Here is a 22,419-nt window from a genome sequence, read left to right as displayed (position 1 = left end):
GAATGACAGTTGTGAAAACCCTAATAAAACATTGGTTCATATTCTGAAAGTATTCAGATAGTTTTATTATTAGAAACAAATGACTGAGGCACCTGGGTAGCTCAGGAAGTTGAATGTCCAGCTCTTGATTTTGGCTCAGGTCATGATCCCAGGGTAGTGGGTTCCAGCCCTGCCTCAAGGTGTATGCTGAGTGTGGAGCCTGCTTAAGATTCTCTCCCTCCCTCCCTCTATCCCTCTCCTATCCTCCCATTCTCTTTCTCTCTCTCTCTCTTAAATAATAATAATTAAAAAAGAAACAAATGGCCAAGGGACGCAATTGCAGTTTTGTATATGTGTGTGTCTTCATCTCATTATTTGGAGCTTGTCCTAGAACTTTTGAAAAAGATAGTTGGAGTCTTATTTCATTTATATTACTATATAATAAATGTGTATCATGTTACCGTGACAGTCTAGGCTTGATTTCAGTAGAAGCTTAAATATATAGAGGTTTTCTTTTCTTTTTTTTCTTTGAAGTTTATTTATATTAATTTTGAGTGAAAGAGAGTGGGTAGGGGGCAGAGAGAGAGAATCCCAGGCAGGCTCCCCACTGTCAGCACAGTGCTCAATGGGGGGCTTGAACTCAACAACCTTGAGATAATGACCTGAGCTTAAGTTAGACACTTAACCTACAGAATCACCCCGTCTCAAAAAAGATTAAAATAAATTAAATGCCTCAAGTTAGTAATTGGTTTGGAGCACTTAATTTACTTTTTAATATTAAAGTAACATAGGCTTAAAACATTTCAAACAATACAGACGTATATAAAGAGAACAAAATACAATATACTTGTCTTTGTTCCAAAGTAAATTTCTTAAAATAACTGTTGTTAACAGATTGGCACACGTGCTGCCAGTTTTTCCTCTGTGTTTCTGGTAACACAAATGCATTTTTCTGTCTTTAAGATTTTTGTACACATAAATATGAATATACTAAGATGACTATTCTGCAACTCCTTTTGTTTTTTAGCTTGTCACTTTATTACAGTTTTCCAGATCAGTACATAATGAATCTAACTTATTAAAGTCATAATTAGTTTATATTTCATGAGAAATATGTGCTATAATTTTCTCAGCCACATCTTACTCAAAAACATTCAAATTATTATCAGTTTTTTCCCTACAACAAAAATACTATGGCAAACACACTTTACAAACACTGGTGGCCTTAGGGCAGGCACATTTTCATTTTTAATAAATAAAAATACAATATATAGCTATATATAATATCTATAATTTACTATCATATAAACAGTGAAGAGTAGCAGTCTTTTAGGGAATATTAAGTTATTTCATCTGTCCTGAACTCGTTCTTTACTCTTTTATGCTCTCTCACACTCTCACTTTTTTCCTTGCTTCCTTCCACTATTCCTTTCATTTTTCTTTGCAACATTCTTAGAGTATTTTTTTTTTTGCTAATTTCTTAGATTTTTTTTTGTAGCTTCAAACCTGTATTATAGTTACAAATAAAATTAATTTTCCAAATTAGGAAAATCTCATATCCCCTGTTGCTTTTATAGACCAGAGAAGAAGAAAGAACTTGAACATAATATATTTGTTTACCATGAAAGTGATACAATTGCTCTTGAAATGGGAATTAAAAAAATTGAAACAAGACCCGCTGGTATCTTAGGTGTCTTGAGGTAGTGGAAAAAATGTGCTTGGCATCCTAACACCTGATTTCCCAAGCTGGCTACACTACAATTATTTGTGTGACAATCAGAAGTATATGTACATCTTCTGTAACCATTCATCAGTCGATAGACATTTGGGCTCTTTCCATAATTTGGCTATTGTTGTTATGCTGTGATAAACATTGGGGTGCATGTGCCCCTTTGAATAAGCACTCCTCCATCCCTTGGATAAATACCTAGCAATACAATTGCTGGGTCATAGGGTAGTTCTATTTTAAATTTTTTGAGGGACCTCCATACTGTTTTCCATTTTCCAGAGTGTACCAGTTTGCATTCCCACCAGCAGTACGAAAGAGATCCTCTTTCTTTGCATCCTCACCAATATCTATTGTTTCCTGAGTTGTTTATTTTAGCCATTGTGACAGGTGTGAGGTGGTATCTCATCATGGATTTGATTTGTATTTCCCTGATGATGAGTGATGTTCACCTTCTTTTCATGTGTCTGTTAGCCATCTGGATGTCTTATTTGGAAAAGTGTCTGTTCATGTCTTTTGCCATTTCTTTATTGTATTATTTGTCATTTGGGTGTTGAGTTTGGTAAGTTCTTTATAGATTTTGGATACTAACCCTTTATCTGATATGTTATTTGCAAATATCTTCTACCATTCCTTCCATAGCCTTTTAGTTTTGCTTATTGTTTCCTTCCCTGTGTAGAAGCCTTTTATCTTGATGAGGTCCTAATAGTTCATTTTTGCTTTTGTTTCCCTTGCCTCTGGAGACATGTTAAGTAAGAAGGTGCTGTGGTTGAGGTCAAAGAGGTTGCTGCCTGTTTTTTCTCTAAGATTTCAATGGCTTCCTTGTCTTAGGTTTTGGTCTTTTATTCATTTGAGTTTATTTTTGTTTGTGGTATAAGAAGGTTGTCTAGGTTCATTCTTCTGCAAGTCGTTGTCCAGTTTTCCCAACACCATTTGCTGAAGAGGCTGTCTTTTTTCCATTGGATATTCTTTCTGCTTTGTGAAAGATTAGTTGGCCATGCATTTGTGGGTCCCTTTCTGGGTTCTCTGTTCTTTTCCATTGATATATGTGTCTGACTGGACATAACTTTTAAAGGGTTTTATTGTTTTGTCTTTGGTCATGTCTTAAATGAATATCATTTACATTCAGTTAAGCAATGCAGATGAAAATTGTTACATTTTCGGGGCGCCTGGGTGGCGCAGTCGGTTAAGCGTCCGACTTCAGCCAGGTCACGATCTCGCACTCCGTGAGTTCGAGCCCCGCGTCGGGCTCTGGGCTGATGGCTCAGAGCCTGGAGCCTGTTTCCGATTCTGTGTCTCCCTCTCTCTCTGCCCGTCCCCCATTCATGCTCTGTCTCTCTCTGTCCCACAAATAAATAAAAACGTTGAAAAAAAAATTAAAAAAGAAAATTGTTACATTTTCATGACACTTTTTGTTTCTTAATTTGGGCAAGATTCTTCACTCTTGAAAGCATACATAGAATGGTTAAAGCATGAATAAATTGTTCACTTACACGAACTAAAAGGAATTCTGTGACACAGAGTGTGTTACTTCGAACTGGTTTTAATTACCCACATATTAAGGTTCTCTTTGTTCTTTCATTCATTCATTGATAACAATTTATTGAGTTCTATTATGTAGAAGATAATAGACTGAGTATATAATACTGACCCAAGTGGACATGAGGTCTGGCTTCATGGGCTGATAGTATAGTAGAAGAAATTAATATTACTAGTGTGAGATATAAATATATATTTAATCAATAGTTTTGATTGTTTAACAACTACAAAAAAAAAATAGAGCAACTTTCCCCCATATTAAAATTCTGTTATAGTGTAAAGACCTACTATTCACAAAAAAGTACTGGAAGAAATATAATCTGTACTGAAATCTCTCAAAATGCCAAGGGGACATTTCATTCAGAACATGTAGAAAACTACAAATAAAAAGTTGCAGACTGAATTGTATTCTTTGAGTAAACCATTTGTTTTTATCTCCATTTTTTATCTGACAAATAATAATGTGTAGACCTTATCTGCCACAGAATCACCAAGTGGATTAAATCAAGAAGAAAGTCTTATAAAATCCAACAGTAGTGACCCAGTGACCAAGCTGATTTGATTATATACATTACATAATGTGACATTAATAACACTAATCCTTAGGGATTTCCTGTCCTTGAGAGCTCAGAATTCAAAGAAGTCTAAAAAAATAATCCAAATCTAACCTTCTCCCCATTGTGGCATATTATGTGCACTATTACTAGGAGATAGGCTTTCACTATTTTTGTGAACTTTTCAAGTATAAGAAAATCTCTTTACTGTTTTCCTGTCCAACATTGTGGTAAATCATTCCATGGCTTTGTGAAGTGACTTTTAATTGAGAAGTTCTGTGTTATCAGTTTGTTCAGCAGTCATCTGGGGGATTGAAACAAATCAGATCCACCAGAGACCATCTCAAAAATAAAGAATGGCAGTTGATATAAATTTGGAAATATATGTGGCCTGTGATCCAGAACTATTTGTCTTTATGTGGTATAACCTTTCTGGTGAGAAAATCCATTCAGCTTATCAAATTATAGACTAGAATTTTATTTTGAGAACAAAGAGATTTGGGGGGGAGTTTAAAGGATATTTCTATGTTAGCTGGTGAATTGAACATTTTTACTCAGGATATTTCTTCTGAAAGAAGTAGACTCACTTTCTAAGATCTACATAGTCTTCTGCACTGGATACTACCATAAAACCTTTACTGAATATTTTAGTATTTCTTGGGTGCTAGAATTTTTTTGGTTATGTGGCCATGATAAAAATACTGAAACTGGACACCGAGACTGATTGCTGTGAATGGCAAACTGGAAATGTTACTAGAAAGAGTTTTAAGAAACCTTAATTCTCCCCCCAGCTTTGTCACTAACGAGCATGTGTCACTTAGCTTCCTGAATCCTAGTTTTCTCACATGTAAAATCAGAGGATTCATTGTATGAATTCTAGTCAGTCATGGGGCTAATGTTATTTAACACTCTTTGTAGTTGGGGATAGTTTCTACCTGAGATGGAGACTAGTTTGTGTATTTGGCCTCACCGTGAAATTTGATTATTTTTACAGTGAAATGTTTTGCTTTTGTTTTTGTTTGCATTTTTGCTAAATAATGTATAGATTTAGGGATAACTCAGGGTATTTCTTGTTTTGTGGGTCACAGATGAGCCACAGTAATCTGAAATGGGCCAACATAACTGATAAAGTGAAGAATTGTGAGATTTAATTAAATAATACATTTCAAAATACTGATTACCATAAATAATAATACTGTTCTTTTCTGTAATAGGAAAGACTTTGGTAGCACTAATGAACTGAATATAAAGTAGACATCACAAATGCTTGAGAGAACAAAAGTACACAATAGTAAATTTTAAAATGTTTAAATGAAGGAGTGCCTGGGTGGCTCAGTCAGTTGAACGTCTGACTTCAGCTCAGGTCCCAGTCTTGTGGTTAGTGAGTTCGAGTCCCGTATCGGCCTTGCTGCTGTCAGTGTGGAGCCGCTCCAGATCCTCTGTCCCCCTCCTCTCCCCCTGCCCTGCTCACACTCTCTCTTTCTCAAAAATAAATAAAACGTTAAATTTTTAAAAATGTTTTAATGAAAACTCATTGTGCAATTGAAACTGTTTCTGTGCCTTTACATTTCCCTATGACAGCAAAGCCCCACCTTTTCACAATTTTACATATTCACAGTGGAACTTAGGTACACAAGCAGGTGGAAATTAGAGGTCATGGCCCTAGCTGAAGTGATCTGTGCTAATTTAGAGACAACACTGGACATGTAATATAAATATTACATCAAAAACAAATAGTGCTTGCCCTGACAAGTTGCATTTATAAACCCTGGAGAGATGGGATCCTCTATGGTGACTCTGCTTTTATGAAGCTCTGTAATTTAGTGCTAACTCACTCAGTGCTAAGTGTTGGCCCACCCCTGGCCTAATTATGTAGTAGAGAAGGAGTCAGCAATTGGGCTTATTTCATTTGTGAATACTTTGTTGTTTTGTATTGTTTTCCTTTGATAGTATGTATTTATGGAATATATTATTACCTGCTTGAGAATTTTCTCCTTTTCTTTTCCATTTATGGTCAGCAGGATAATTGGATATTTCATTTTAAACAGAAACATTTATTGCTTTTTAAAGCTGTTGAATTTTAGCCTTTGGCTGTGTGATTTTAACCAAAGGTTTTTGTGATTTACAGCACCATAGCATGTTTCTTTTGCAATTCCTTATAATAGCCCTTAGAAATAATGATAGTAAACTGTTTATAATTTTTATAAAAAAATGTTACCCACGTTGAAAGGAAAAAAATAGTGACCTCCCTCTTGAAATAGACTACCATTGTTTGAAACATCAACACTTGTTTTTAATGACACATGCTTCTTAGACATCTCTATCAGCAGTCCTCAAAGTGTTATCCATAGATTACCTGCATAATAAATTGAAAAATAGCTTAAAAAGGTAGGTTGTTTTTTTATTTATTTTTTTAATCAACTGGCCTGATGATTTAGAGTTTCTGTGTCTTTTTTCCCTAGCTTTGTTGAGATATACAACATATGACCCTGTGTTAAGTTTAAAGTGTACAACAAGATGATATGAAATATGTATATATTGCAGACTGATTACCACAATAAATTTAGTTAACACATCTATCACCTAACATAGCTTCATTTTGTTGATGTTGTTAAAGCTCTTCTCTTAGCCACTTTCAAGTATTCAATACAGTATTGTTAAGTGTGGTCGCCTGCTGTATATTAGATACCCAGAGCTCATTCGTCTTGGAACTGGAAGTTTGTACCCTGACCACTTTCACCCATTCCCTTCTACCTTTCTTCCCCTGGCAACTAACATTCTTCTCTCTTCCTATGAGTTGGATTTTTAAAAAAAATTTTTTTTTGGATTTAATATATAAATGAGAACACACAGTATTATCTTTCTCTGACTTATTTCACTTAGCATAATGCCCTCAACTTTCCTCTGTTTTTGCAAATGGCAATATTTCCTTCTTTTTATTACTGAGTAATATTCCTGTGTGTGTGTGAACATTTTCTTTATCCATTCATCTGTTGATGGACACTTATGTTGCTTCCATATGTTAGCTGTTTTAGATACTACAGCAAATGAAAATGAGAGCACAGGTATTTTTGAGGATAGCGATTTCATTTAAAGACATTTCTTGACATCATCCAGAATTACTAAATAAGAACCTTTGTTGAGTGCAATCCAAGGCTATGCATTTTTCATAAACATTCTAAGTAATTCTTATACACATGAAAATTTGAGGACCATTTTCCATTTAAAAGATGTGTTTTTCATATAAGAAAATTGTGATCCTGAGAAGATACATAATCCTCCCCACCCCCATTCCACAGCTAGTTAACAACAGAACTTGAATCAGAACTTAGATATCTTTATTCTCAAGGTAATCTCTAGAGAGGATATGAACCTCATCCCACTATTTTTATCCTACATACTTGGTGGAAAACTACACTTTATAAATAATATTTTCTATAGGTAGGCTAAAACTAGCATTTTCACAATTTTTTCCCCTTAGGTTTTTGTCTCACCTTTTTTTTTTTTTTTTTTTTTTTTCCACAGAATTTGTTCCAGCAAAATGAGTCTGCTTCTATTTTTTTTTTTTTTTTTTTTTTTTTTTTTGAGATAAAGTTCTTTATTCATGACTTCTGATTGGGTGTGCCAGACTCAAGATTACTTGTTTTGTTCTTATTTATGTCTTTCCCATTTGTATTGATCAAGATATGCCAGGTTATGCTGCAGTAACAAATGAACACACCAAGATCATGATGGCATATCGCAGCAAAAGTTTAATTTTTCACTCATGCTACATGTCCAGGTTGGCTTAGAAGCCCTGCTTTATTCTACTGCTATTAGTCCTATTCAGAAAATATTTTTAGTACGTTCCTCTTAAGAACACGGTAAGATTATATTTACAGGCATTCTTTTTTAGTTTGTACTGGAAAATTGGCTAGTTCTTTATGATTTGTAAGCAGAAGTTGTGTAAGAAGAAGGGCTTTACAGTAGAACATTTAATTGTGGAATTAAACCTCCTGACCTCTTTGACCTTGCAACTAGCAATGTAGATGATGATGACTGGTTCCTTAACATGGCTCTCTGAGGCCCTGTGATGAACATAGCTTTACTAGAGATCCACCAAAGATGTGTTGCACAAGGGAAAATAAACTTTTGTTGTCTTAGCCTCTGAAATGGTTGGAGTTGTCTGTTACTTTGGCATAACATGGACTATCTTGACTAAGCTCCTCTTAGCTTGTTGGCCTGAGCTGGTCGTAGGACTCAAACACACTCCAGTAAGGCTAATAAGCTTTCAGTTTTTTGAGAGGCATACGGGAGAGAAACTAGGTATTATTGAAAACTAGTAATGTGATGGACATTATTGTGTAAACCTGAAATTTTTGCTATTGGGAAATTTTCCATGATGTAAAACTTGGTTGGAAGAGAACACCTTTCCACACTTTACATAAAATCAAGAAGTAAAAATAAAATAGATAAATATGCCTATGATAAAAAAAAACGATTAAAAAAATCACAAATATATTTTGTTGAAAGCCTGGTAAATAAATTTGCAGAGATTATGACAGGAGTTAACATCCTTAGTTTATTAAGAACTCTTACAAATCAGTTTTTAAAAAGTGTAAATGCCATAATATAAACCAGGGAAAAAAAACACAAAAAAAACCAGCACCAGGAAACCTCTGAGAAAAATGTTGACTAACATTTTCCTCAAGGAAATTAAAAAAGTCAGGTATACCTGCCTACCAAGTTGCAAAATAATGTTTTAAAAGATGATAAAAAACTAACGAGGGGTTAGTGGAAGAGGTGGACTTGAATGGAGTTGATTTAACTCAAATATATACAAATATTTTGGAGATTAATTAAAAAACATTAATGAAAATTAAAAATAGAAACTATATCCTGGGGAAACATTCAAAAAGTGTACAAAGATAAATGTTTGAAGATAATCACTGTAGCATTTGTTTTGTTTGTATTGTTTTAAATGTTTGTTTATGCTGGAGAGAGAGTGCCCATGCCAGGGAGGGGCAGAGCAAGAGGGGGACAGAGGATCTAAAGCGGGCTCTGTGCTGACAGCAGACAGCCTGATGCAGGGTTCAAACTCACCAACTATGAACTATGAGATCCTGTCCTGAGCCAAAGTCATATTTTAACCAACTGAGCCACCCAGGTGCCCCACTATAGCATCATTTGTAAAACTAGGGAAGATAAACTCCTTATAAATAGGGAATAGTTTTAGTAAATTATGGTGTGCACATACAATCAAGTTCTGTTACTGAAAGAAAACAGAATAAGTACAAGATCTCCCAGTAGGAGAATGTTGGATATATATAAGAAAAAAAAAATGTTAAGGCTGTGATAGTTAGCTGGAGAGAAGATAATGGAAGGCAAGATAACGCAGGCCAAATCATAGATGGCCATGAATTAAGACTGACTATGACTGAGATTCAAAACCTGTTTGATGAAGTGATCAAAGCAGTTATGTGACCTAAATAACGAATTAAAAGGGCCACTTTGCCCATTAAATAGTGAATTGACTAAAATGGCAAGATGGGAGGCAAGAAGACTATTTAGGTGCCTCTTTGAAGCAAAATAAGGGATGTTGATCACTTAAAACAGGTATAATAATGGTGATGAAATGGTGAAAAATTAGAGAGAGAGCACAATTGGAGAAGGGGCACAGAAAAAGGGAAACAGAATCTGAAGAAGGCTCCAGTCTCCAAGCTGTCAGCACAGAGCCCAATGTGGGGCTTGAACCCACAAACTAGGAGATCATAACCTGAGCTGAAATCAGTCACTTAACCAACTAAGCCCCCCAGGTGCCCCTCAAAAAAGTTTTAAAAATATTTATCTATTTTGAGAGAGAGAGCAAGTGTGGGAGGGGCAGAGAGAGATGGAGAGAGAGAGAGAAACCCAAGCAGGCTCCATGCTGTGCTGTCAGCACAGAGCCCAATGCAGAATTTGGGCCTGATCTCACAGACCATGAAATCATGACCTGAGCAGAGATCAAGATTTAGACTTGAGCCACCCAGGCACCCCTAAAGGCAAAATCATTAAGATGGATACTGTGAGTGGGAGAAAGAAAGGAGGCAACATTGAGTCTAAGTCTCTAACCTGACCAAGTGTAAGGGTGCATGGAAAAGGTTGAGGAAAGAATAGGATCATGAGAAAATCAGAAATTTATTTGGGGGCATCTTAAGACTTATTTTGCATCAAAAGCGTATGTCAGACAATTGAATGTATGAGAGTGACTAAAACTATACATTCTGGAGTCATCAGTGAATAGATAGCATTGAAGTTTTTTTAAAGTAATGACTCTGGATGATCATCTAGAGAATATATAGACAGAAAAAGAAGGCATCCAAGAACTGAATCCTGAAGTACTCCTACATGTAGAGCTTGCTGACGTGAGGTATTGTTTACGAGCAAATACTAAAGAAAAGGAGCAATTGTGAAACTGAAAGAGAACTGAGTAGCACCCAAATACCACAAGAGTGGGTATTTGAGTGGGGAGTTTGATAAACTCTCAAAGGTTATAGGCAAGTAAGAGGGCTAAAATTGACAACTTAATTTGGCCACACGGTATTGGTGTGTGTATGAGCATTTGGTAGTGTGGTAAAAATGAAACACTAATTGTGGTGTTTTAAAATGGTGGAAAAAGAGGAAGTGGAAAGAGTAAGAAAAGATTTTCTGTGAAGGAGGAGAAACTGGGAACAATGAATAGCCAGGTATGTGGGGTGAAGGAAGGTTTTTAGTTTGCTTTTGCATGATAGATCATATACCATGTTTTTATGCTGATGGTGATAAGGCAATAGGGAGGAAAAATTAAGGAAACTCAGGATAGAAGGAACAATGATTGGGAGAGGATGAAAGGAGATGGGCTCCTTTGCAGAAGCAAGAAGGTGGTCTTTATTTTGAATTCAGACAGATGATCTGTAATCGTAGTAGAACTGAATAGAAAGAAAGGCTGTCAGCTGAGGATGAGCAAAGGAGTTAGAACAGAGAAAGAGGGATTGATAAAGGAGTCGAGGGTTTATGCAAATGAGAGATTGTATTGTTTTTACCTTGTAACAATAAAAACACTAAGATCAACATATAATAAATCCTGTGAGGTTGAAAGACCATTGCTGCTGGATGGATAAAGAATTGATGGCTGGAAGATGAGATGATTGAAGTTAAGATTATAGAGGATACATAGTTATTAGAGATGGAAACCTCTAGATTGTGAACATGAGAGGAGATGGCTTGAGATAGTGTGGATGACAAGATTATTGAAGCTCAGAGGGTCAAGGAACTGAGAAGCAAGAATTCTGGAAAGACTGTTCAGATTATTATTAAAATTTCCAAGGATTATGACTGAAGTTTGGTTGGAAAGAATAACAGTGGTCCATGTGCTAAAATCTTCAGGGATGTGAAAGAGGGAAACCAAGAGGGTATCACTGCCTAGATCATAGACAGGAGGCAGATGGTAGAATCTTATGACATGAGCTACAAATCTGGGCATTTTACAGAGCAGAGAGAAATCATGGTCTGAAAGAGGCTTTAAAGAGCCAAGAGGATATATCCTACCTTCAGGCCCAGAGTTGCCAAGGGCATGGGGAAAAAAACTGTCATAATTTGAAAGGGTCAGTGGGGAAACCATGGAAGAGAAGATCTAGGACTCAAATACTGCTACATGTTAAGGGGATGCTCAGAAAAAAAAGGCTGAATATGTGAATTAATTTACATTGACCCATGAAGTCCACAGGGGCTGAGCAAAAGCAGAAGAGCTTTAAGGTTCAAGGGAAATAGGAGATGGAGTCAGTTGGAGATCTCTAGTGCCCTACAGAGAAAAGAGCCCCATTGGTAAAGTCTTTTTGCAGTCACTGGCATAAAAAGACATGTGAGACATGATTGTATGTACTCTGGTCTGTGAGCCAGATTGTGGTGGAATGGCAAACGTGTGTTACAGAAGAAAGAGGATGATGTTACTAGGAGACCATGATGCTCTGGGCTCTCCTTTCTTATTCCTGCCTAGGTTTGTGTGGAAGCTTTGGGAGGGGACAGTGTTACTGAAACAGGGAACTGTGTATATATCTAACAAAATATTAACTGTAGTTATTAGTATGGTAGCATAATGCATGATACTGATTTTCTCATGTCGCTTAATTTTAAGTAATTACTTTTTTTAATGTTTATTTTTGAGAGAGAGAGTGAATGCACGTGCACACAAGTGGGGAAGGGGCAGGGAGAGAGGGAGACACAGAATCCAAAGCAGGCTCCAGGCTCCGGACTGTCAGAACAGAGCCTGACGTGGGGCTCAAACCCGGGAATGTGAGACCATGACCTGAGCCGAAGTTAGACACTTAACCAACTGGGCCACCCAGGCGCCCCTAAGTAATTACTTTTAATGAATGTGTATTATGGGATATACACATATATGTATACTATGGAATGATGTGTGGAGTGAAGGAAGATTTTTATCTTTGCTTTCACATCACAGATATTATAGCAAATTTATATGCTGATAGAAATTATGCAGTAGGGAATATTGGAATGAGTATGTGTTGATAATATCCCATAGGTATATTGTATATCCTATCCCACTCATAAACCTATACAGTCTCATTTTTGAGCTATGTTTAAAAATATTGGCCTAGAAGAGGGAAGACATGGAAGAAACTATGAATATTTTTTTCTTCTTTTTTTTTTTAGGAACAAGTTTTTATATTGCTATTTTATTCCAGCTGTATTTTTCAAATTACTTGGCTAATACTAAACCCATGTTCATAGAGAAATTTATCATTTTACATAAAGTTGTTGAAATCTCACTGGGTGGAACCTAACAGTCATATTTACTGATGTGTCAGTTGTTAAACAGTGAGCAGATGTCTTATTTAGCTTCTCTACAATGGTATCTGGATAGTTTTAGGAAGATTTCTAATAATATGGAAGCTGTTTTGTGATTCCCTCCAATACTGGTCCCTACCTCAAAGTTTTTATTTTTTAGATGTTTCTTATGTCTAATCTGGAAACTGGTCAGCCCCTCTTACTTCTTTTCCAGTCTTCAGGGTTATTGGGAGGATTATAGGCATGGAGTCTGGAATTAATCTCCTAGTGTTTGAATCCCATTGATGCCTAAACATAGGATTTTTGCCCCCAAGGAATTTACAGTGTAATCATTGAAGAGAAACATGTACACTAATTCCTACAACATAAAATAGAAGTGAGTAGATTAAAAATAAAACTGGCTGAAGTGATAGAAAAATATCATGGAGTGAATGACATTTGAGTGGGAATTTTATAAATAGAGTGTTTCAGGGATAAAAATGGTGTTAGGTGGAAGGGAATTTCAAGCAGAGAAGTGACTTCAGTGAAGATATGAAAATGACAGATTGCTTTAATGTTCAAGGAAGAGTCTGAGACAGTGGGAGAATGCATTGAGTTGGGGAGAATTGAGAGATGTGGTTAAAAATATCTTGGTGGGACATGAACACCAGCCTAATAATTCTGATTTGCTTTACTATCCATTTGACTTTATGAGTCATTAAAAAGAATTTAGTATAAATGCTGATAGCTGGTATAGCTCACTCTAAGGTTGTTTCTGCACATGAGAGCTACCAGTAAAACATTTTCATTCAACCATTTATTTTACTACATGGCCCCAGACAAATCGTTTTCTTGATTTTTTTTTCTAATCTTTAAAATCAGATGGCTAGTGACAAAGAATTACTTGGCTGATTTGAAGCAAGTATAAATGCACTTAGTATTGGAGTATATACGACCATAGTAGGGTCAGCTATCACCATAATAAAATTTCAGCCAATGACATTCCATATATGGCAGCGTTTGTTGGTAGAACATCCCTCTGTCACTAGGGAGGAAATTAGTTTTTTAGAAGTAGCGATAACAAAATTTTTCCCTAAAGGGTCCGGTGGTACATATTCTGGTCTTGGTAAGCCAGGTGGTCTCTGCCACAACTACTCTACTCTGCCTTTACAGAGAGAAAGCAGCCATTGACAGTATCCAAATTAATGGTCATAGATGCCTTCCATTGAAACTTTATGAGATCAGAAAGTAGGCCAGATTTGGCTCATTTGCTGAACCTGTTCTAGAAGATTACTAGGAACAGGTGTGGGAAAAGTTGAAGAACACTATTATATAACTAGGACACCACCATATAAAGATGAACGTTTACCAAATGTTTACTCTAAACCATCCACGGGAATCCATATGGGGACCAGAACTTTGTGTTACGGTACTGATCCTCCCAACTCAGGGCTGAATTCATAGTAAGCAAAAATTCTGTTTTTATATATCTTTCATATTGAAGGGCAAAGAGAAAAATCAATTTAACTTAAATAAAAGATGAATACAATTTAAAGATGAGTACATCCCACAAAAACATAAGTCCAGAAACTACCATAGAGCTGAATTTCATGAAACATAAAATTTGTAATAACAAATGAGGATTGTGCCAGATACTTTTCTCGGTACCTCCATGGATAATCTTATTTTTTCCTTCAGAAAATCCTTCTGAGAATGAAATACCTAGGGATAAATTTAACCAAGGAGATGAAAGACCTGTACACTGAAAACTAGAAAAAACAACAACAACAACAACAACAAAAACAAAAACCAACACTGATGCAGTAAATTGAAGAATACAGAAGTAAATGGAAAGATATTCCATGCTCATGAATTGGAAGAATTAATATTGTTAAAATGTCCATTCTGCCTGGAGTAATCTACAGTTTAAGGCAATCCCTTATGTATATTTCAGTGGTATTTTTCACAGAAATAGAGCAAACATATCTAAAATTTTTATGGAACCACAGAAGAATGGCATGGCCATGGCCAAATCATCTGTTCCATAGGTCAATGGAACGGAATAGAAGGCCCAGAAATAAACCCACAGATACATGGTTAATTAATTTACATCAAAAAAGCCAAGAGTCTGCAATGGGAAAAGGAGAGTCTCTTCAATAAATAGTATCGTGGGGGAAAAAAACGATGAGAAAGCCTATGACGTGAATAGTTACATCATCTCAATTTTACAAATAGGGAAACTGAGGCATGAACAGCTGAAGAATTTTCCCTAGCTACATAGGTAGAGAATGGAGGAGCCACATTTTTTAATCCAGATAGTCCATTTCGGGAGCCATTGCTGTAGACTACCTTTAGGTTTAAGTCACCTCAATTTTTGAAATTTGCGCTTGTCTGTGAAAACAAGTAAGATTTACTTAATGATAGGTACCGTTTGATTACTTAATATATGCCAGAACCTTTTACAAATTATCTCTCGTCTCCATGACTCCACTTTGTGTATGAAAATGAAGACACAGTATCAAACCAAAGTGACATAAGCAGCAATTAGTAGTGTCAGTATTCTAGCCTGGAGAGTCTGACTGTAGAGCCTATACTGTTTATATTTAGAGCAAGAGAACTAGTCTTAACAAAGACAATGGCAGTTGGATTTTTTGTTTTTTGTTCTGTTTTGTTTTATAAAGAAAGTAATTGAGCAGCACTAAAAAGTTGTGAGTCAGAGAATGCAAGATAAAGTTTTGTTCAGAGAGTTTGGTTAGTTAGCAGTAAGCAGGGGAGAACAGAAAGGAACATGAAAGATAGGGGATCAACAAATCATAAAAGAATGGGGCATAAAAATATTGGGGAAAAGGAATTATTCTGAGTCAAATTTCAAAAGAAAATATGACCTGAGATTGGTCATAGAAGATAAAGAAATGGGTAGAGTCAAGGTTAATTAATTTTTTTATGAATATAACTTTTTGTTAAATTGACTTACATACAACATCCAGTGCTCATCCCAAGTGCCCTCCTCAAAGCCATCACACAATGTCCCCTCTCCCCCAAGATCAATTCTAATGCTGAGCTTGGGATACTTCAAACATGATGTCATTCCAAAAAAAAAAAAAAAAAAAAAAACCTGAAAAATTTTAGTTACAGAAGCAACTATGAATTGAAGGTAGTAAGTTTGGTTGAATTGGTCACAATGATAGTAAACTAAAAGGATCTATTCTTTGGGCAATTCAGTATCTATTCAGTATCTACAGATGGAATAAAGTCCTAAGAGGATGAGGAATGAGTAAATCCATTTGCAAACGAGAACACCATCAGTTACCTCAGCAAATGAAATTTCAGTTGACTGATGTGAATTAAAGACCATTCTGGGGCTCTTGGGTGGCTGAGTCGGTTAAGCATCCAATTTTGGCTCAGCTCATGATTCCATGGTTTGTGAATTTGAGCCCTGCCTTGGCCTCTGTGCTGACAGCTCAGAGCCTGGAGCTTGCTTTGGATTCTGTCTCCCTCTCTCTCTGCCCCTCCCCCGCTTGCTCACGCTCTCTCTCTCTCTTTCTCTCTCAAAATTAAATAAACAATTTTTTAAAAATAAAGACTATTTTTAGGGAGAAAATAAGATGTTGGTTTGAAACTAAAAAGTCTGAGTCTCAAAGTTCAGATTCAAGGAATGTTCCACATGACTCAATGAGTGAGATAGAAGGAGTACTTGATTCTTTACAGAGAGGGAGGTCAGAGTGAGAACTGAAGGCAGTGAAAAGGATGGCCTTCCTTTGGAAGTGAGAGATATAATACATGTGTGGAAGAGCATAGGGGGATGGTAAGAAAAGAAAGAAACATAACAGCCCTAGCATGGGGGAACTGAAACCTGAGAAAGGGAAATCTCACTGCTCCAGTGTGTGGTTAACAGCACCAAATACTATAGTCTAGGAATAGGAGAACTGGAAAAGACTGTTAGACTTTGTAAAACATTGGCTTCCAGTTACCTTCAAAGGAAAGACAGCTGAAATAGCTATTCACAGGTGAAAGGCAAAACAAACTGAGGTATATCCACACAATGGAATATTACCCTGGAATGAAAAGGAATGAACTAACCAACCTTGGAACCATGAAATGGCATGGATCAGTCTCAAAATAATAGTGCTGAAATACTCCAGACTATAAAAATGTTTACTTTATGATGCCATTTATGAAGTATTCTATAAAGTTAACTAATCTCTGTTGACTGAAGGCAGATCAACAATTGCCTATAGAGAGGAAGATAGATTATAACAGGGCACAAAAGACTGTTGGGGTGATGGATGTGTTCATTATATTAATTGTTGTGTTTTCATAGGTATATGACATGTCAAAAGTCATTGAATTATACACTTTAAATATGTGCACTTTATTGTATGTCAGTTATATCTCAACAAAGCTACGAGAGTTGAGAATGATAGTGTTCAAGTTAGATTTCAAGGGATTAATGAAATGGCAAATGGATATACATTTAGCAGGTATCCTAGACCACATAGTACACATTTTAGAATGTTCATTTAAAAAGGAAACTTGGATTACTAGGGCAAATGACACTTTTTGTCTTTTTTAAAGATGGCAAAGCCCTAGTTTTTCCTTAACTTCTATTTACTGCCCCCCCGCCCCCCGCCCCGTGACTCCAAGGTAAAATATATAAGTGTCATTTGTTTTTGAGTATTATTTTCCCCCAGAAGCAGAATAAGTTGTGGAAGAGTTATGTTTTAATTATTTATTGAGAAATGTAAACTGCTTCAAGCAATGTAACACCATAAATAAAAGTGGCTAATTTTGAAAGCATGAGGGTGTACACAGTGTTAATACATTCAATTCTCCATCAACTCAAACTAGAAACACGAGAGCATTCCATACAGTCTTCAGTCTCCTTGTCACAAATTTGCCCTGAGGGGAGAAATTGGGAGGAATCTTGATGGAATATTCTGCCTGTCTTGGGTAGAGAAAAATGTGTTATGTGTGTAATCTCAAGATGAAAATTTAATTATGATTTTTGTGAAATGTTTGTCACCTAACTAAAAATGCAAATTTTTGCAAATTGCTGCAGTGTAGTTTTTCATGATGATACCTTCTTTTTTCTTTTCTTTCTTTCTTCTTTTTTTTTTTTTTTTTTGATCCATGGAACTATTTTCATACTATTCTAGTAGTCGTCGTTTTCATTTTCACCCCACACATGGTAAGACACCGCTTTAAGCTGATGACCATTTCTCTTGCATAGAGTAAGCTTTAATTTTACTGATCATTGCTTATAATGTGTGCCTGAAGGCAGAGATCAGGCTTCCCTATCCAATCTCCATTTCCTCTTCAGGTTAATAGGTTCCTCTTTCTCAATCATTGAGTATTGCACATAACACAGAGAAATAAATGCTTATTGAGAGACTAGGCTCTAACTGAAGGATTTGTCTTATCATATAAGGGGTTCAAATAGATAGGTCTTACATGCACACATCTCTTGCATATTTTAAAGATAATTTCAATAATGTTTCTGCTGTAACGTAATGGCCTTAGTCTGAATACACTTGTCCATTTAGTAAGATGTGGGGGCAGAGGGCAGTGTATTTTATTCCATGCATGTTGGACTTTAGTACTTAGTGGCTAGACATAGTAGGTAATCTCACACAGTTAGATATTCATGTATGGTTTTGATGCAAGTAGATTTTACTCCATGATTATGTAAAATTTTAGATTGCCTCATTGGGTTGCTGTAAAGATGAAATGAGGTGGTGGAGTTAAAACTACTGACAAATTGCATAATACATAGAAACCATTCAATAGGTATTAGATTACATTTTGTGCACAGAAGGGAGAAATAAGGGTATATGTTCATATTTGTGTGTTTTTATCTAAAGGAACTCAGGAATTAAATATTGGACACCGATAGTAGTTTTTCTTAAGCAGGGTAGAAATTGCAGATGGAGAACAAGGATAGGGTAACATTTTTCTGTGTGTACCTTTGTTATATTTTGAGGTTTTGATCCATATGACTATATAGTCTACTTAGAAAGTTAAATACAACATTTTCTGATCTTTTTGTTATTTCGGTGTTACTTCCAATGATAATTGCTTTAAATCCTAAAATGCATCTTCCTTGTTCTGTCTTTCCCAGTTTTTCTCAAGAGTATATGCTTTTTTATTTAAGTTTATTTATTTTGGGGGTGGAGGGAAGAGAGAGAGAGGGAGAGAGAGAATCCCAAGCAGGCCCTATGCTGTCAGCACAGAGCCCGACACAGGGGTCGATCTCATGAATGGTGAGATCATGACCAGAGTCAAAATCAAGAGTCAGACGCTCAACCAGCTGAGCCATCCAGGAGCCCCTTGTGTTGAGTTGGGGTTCTTCAGATTGTGAACTCACAGAGAACATGCAGGAAACAGCACCTTGTTTGTCTATTAGCGTCATGAGCAGATGGGCCTAATATGTATTTTTCAGGAAAGGTTAAAAGTAAGTATGAAAAATTGATATGTCACTTCTGGCCTGATATGGGCACCGCCAATTTTAGAATAACAGACCAAAGAGGAATCTGTTATGTGTTCCTCTGAAGGAAAATCTTATTTTATTGACCCCATGCAATTGCTGTTTTCTGGATCTAAACAAAAACTGGTGACTCTCCAAGTACTTAATGAGGCCTTTTTTTTTGTTCCTTTTTTAAAAATTTGATCCCATAACTGCCCCCATTCCAAGACAAACCTTTTCTGTGTTGAAGTCCATGCTTACATGGATTATAGATTATTAATAGTTCTGAAATATAATACTTTAGTAGGATTACGAGCGGATGATTGAGAGCTGATTTACCAATAATAGTAATTTCTCTGAATTATAGCTAGCGTTTCTTAGTTTCTATAGGGCAAAGCACCTTAAATGTATTATTGTCTTATTTCATTTCCTCTGCCAACCCTATATAGGAGATGATGCTAGTGTAGCAGCAGATTGGTAAACTGACAATTATGCACTTAGAATATTTGCCAAAAATCACATACATGATAAATGGTGTCAGATTATGATCATTTTAATGCCAAAGCCCATGCTCTTGTCTGTCATGCTACTGTGTATAAGCAGCTCTTCATTATATATTTATATTTCTGGATATACATTTAAATTTATTTAGCAACATTTCTGGAATATTTAGTAATTGTTTCACTTTGCATGAAATGAGGGCTTCAAACATGGCAGAAATATGACTCATATTTCATGTACAGATGGCATGAATCATCCAATTAATCATCTGAAATGATGGCACTGTATGCCTTTCTATAGTACCTGCTACCCAAAGATACTAGGTATTCGTACAATAAAACCAAATATAATATTGATCTGAATGATTTGCTTTACAGTCTTCACAATCCACAATCACAAACAGAAATAATAATATCACAAAATGGATTTTTCCTTTCTGGCTCTATTTTACCTATATTTTTGGTTGCTTAGTATTGTTAAAATATGTAATTTTCAATATAATATATATATGGGGACAAGAGTTGTGTTTGCATAGTGCCAAAAAAACCCCTGGTGATTTGACTTTTAAAAATGTAATGTTTGGGGTACCTCGGTGGCTCAGGAGGTTAAGTGTCCAACTTCGGCCCCCGTCCAACTTTGGCTCGGGTTGTGATCTCACGGTGTGTGGGTTTGAGCCCCCAGTGGGGCTCTGTGCTGACAGCTCGGAGCCTGGGCCTGCTTCAGATTCTGTGTCTCCCTCTCTCTCTGCCCTTCCCCCAATTGTGCTCTGTCTCTCTCTGTCAAAAATAAACATGAAAAAAATTTTTTATGTTTAAATGTAATGTTAGTGGCACCTGGGTGGCTCAAACGGTTAAGCATCTCACTGTTGACTTCAGCTCAGGTTTTGATCTCACGGTTCATGAGTTCAAGCCCTGCTTAGGGCTCCGTGCTGAGCATGGAACCTGCTTAAGATTGTTATTCTCCCTCTTACCCTCTGCCCATCCTTTGCTGTGCTCTCTCTCACTCTCTCGCTCTCTCAATAAATAAACATTCAAAAAAGTTAAAAAGATATAATGTTAAAAAGTGATTCATTTCATAGTGGGGAAAGACACGTTAAGTTGAATAGTTTTGCTTTTCATTTGTGGCATCACATGAAGAGAGCTGAAGATTCATCTTCTTATAATATTGATATGTAGATTATAGTTTGTATATAAACATGATCATTCAGAAAAAGAATACTTTAAAGACCCCCACATAATATTTTATTACATGTAGCTATATAAGTGTAATCCTAATAGAGCCCATGTTATTCTATGACCCTATGCAATCTTTACTGCATTATTCTGGGTTTTTTGAGGAAGATGTTCAGTGTAAGTAAGTGATGTTATCATCATCCTTCCCATATCATCATCATGTGAACACATTTAATTGTGTGCCTGTGAACTGTTTAATTAGTTTTTTGAGGCTCTCCTGAAACTGTCATCAGCAGAAATGAAAATGCCAAACTTGTAAATTATCTTTTTTTATATGTGCCAAAGCTGAGACTTCTAGGTTTTGCTAAAGAAATCGCTCTGTTAAAAAATAACAACATGTATCCTTCAAGTGGAGGGTGTGTGATTTATAGGAGTAGCAAGCTTGCCTAGAGATGGGTTGCCTGCAGTATCTTTACCCTGTTGGTTTGCTCTAGGTGATTATTGACTTCTCAAGTAGCTGCTGCTATAACGTGAATGCAAGTTGAAACTCATAATTGTTATGTTTCTAAACTTGCTAAAGTAATGTTTTTCTCCTGCTCTTAATATTTGAAGATAGGTTTGGATGGATCAGTCTCTTTTCATCCATCTTTAAAGCCCACAGCTATCTCTGTAAACTGTTGCAAGCTTCTCTTTTAATAGGATGGAGTTGAGACGTGCTTTCCCATTTCTGACATGCTTGAGCGAGAAAACAAAGCTACTCCACCATCCCCCAAATGGAAAAACCTCACTATGCTAGATAGGTTTTGAAAAATAAAAACACAAATCAAAATTTCTAACGGCACATCTGTTCTTATTTACAGGAATTAGACGATACAAACTGCAGCTCGGAATCAGAGGTAAGCATTACATTTAATCTGTCACGCCTGCAGGTTTTTATGGAGTTCAAACATTATAAAAGGTTTGGCTTGATAAAACTCCCTCATTATGTCTCTTGAGGTAGCAGTGTCATCTGTGTCCAGTATCTCACTAACAACATTTCCAGTTCAGTAGGAGCAGACATGTTCATTGCATTTTATTTGATCCCAGGCTGTTTAATACTGGAAGATGTTGTGTGCATGCCATTCCTTTAGGACTTGAAACCATTGGGTTAAAGGTATACCCAATTATGTTATATCTTTAAGCAACTTGAAAGTGTAGATATATAGAGACATTTACCACTGAACTATGTTTAAATGAAGTTAAGGTTGTGAAACACACTGACAAAAGATAGGGAATTCAAAGTTGAAAGTGACATTTTGTCCTTCTCTTGTGCTGCAGGAAGTTGAGTAGAGTACAGGATAAACTGAAGGAGATTGGAGATTTTACTTTTTTAATGCTGTTATAGATGCACCATATACAAAGTAATAATAATAACTAATATAAAGAGTTTTAAAAAATGCATTCACTTACAAAATTCCATTTAAACTTCAAAATAGTCCTGCCATAATAGGTATTACTCTTTGTTTTCCAAAGAGGACTTGGAGAATCACAATTGCCTCACAATTGCAAGACAAATAGGAATGTAGGTGCATGTTGGGGCCATTTCTTTAGACATCATGGCTGGTACTCTCTGTACTATGCAGTCTCGCTATTGCCGATAAAGCGCATGCATGCGCATACGTCGGTACATTTGTGTGTGCACATACACAAGTAGACAGCAAG

This window comes from Herpailurus yagouaroundi, unplaced genomic scaffold (assembly GCF_014898765.1).
Source record: "Herpailurus yagouaroundi ecotype Mexico unplaced genomic scaffold, PumYag 183, whole genome shotgun sequence".
In the NCBI taxonomy this organism is placed as follows: domain Eukaryota; kingdom Metazoa; phylum Chordata; class Mammalia; order Carnivora; family Felidae; genus Herpailurus; species Herpailurus yagouaroundi.
The sequence above is the reverse complement of the archived record's forward strand: the minus strand, read 5'-3'. Positions refer to the sequence as shown.